We start from the raw sequence: 503 nt of genomic DNA on the forward strand, positions 1-503 counted from the left end.
GCTCGGGGCGCGTCGGCTCCGGGCGGCAGCGGGGAGCCCCGGGGCGCGGAAGAAGGGGCCCTTTGCCGGCCGGGTGTTGCTCAGCGGGTATTTTATTATCGCTTGAGGCTGCTGCATACAGTACGGACCCTGCACATGCTCTACACGACACCTGTGCACACAGACAAGAAGCCAAATCATCGTCATCATGAAGAACCGTGGGGGGGGATCTACCCTAGCCATCCCTTAAATAAGTCAATAAACATTATATATAGACAGAGAGAGAGACAGAGAGAGAGAGGAAGCCCCGCTCTCAGTCCAAGCCCGAACAGCGTCTGTGGGGCCGAGGAGCCCGCCAGGGCCGCGGTGTTTCGGGGGCATCGGGCCCCGTGCAAGGGACGCGGGGCTCCTGCTGCGGGGCGCTGGCGGCCGGCAGCCCGGGCCCGGCCGGGGCTGCGGGCAGGGCGGCAGGCAGGCAGGCACTGTGTTGCTCCGGCTGTCCCCCTCCCCGCGCTCAGATGTCA

The sequence above is a fragment of the Gavialis gangeticus genome, unplaced genomic scaffold (assembly GCF_001723915.1).
Source record: "Gavialis gangeticus isolate Ggan-Ray unplaced genomic scaffold, GavGan_comp1, whole genome shotgun sequence".
In the NCBI taxonomy this organism is placed as follows: domain Eukaryota; kingdom Metazoa; phylum Chordata; order Crocodylia; family Gavialidae; genus Gavialis; species Gavialis gangeticus.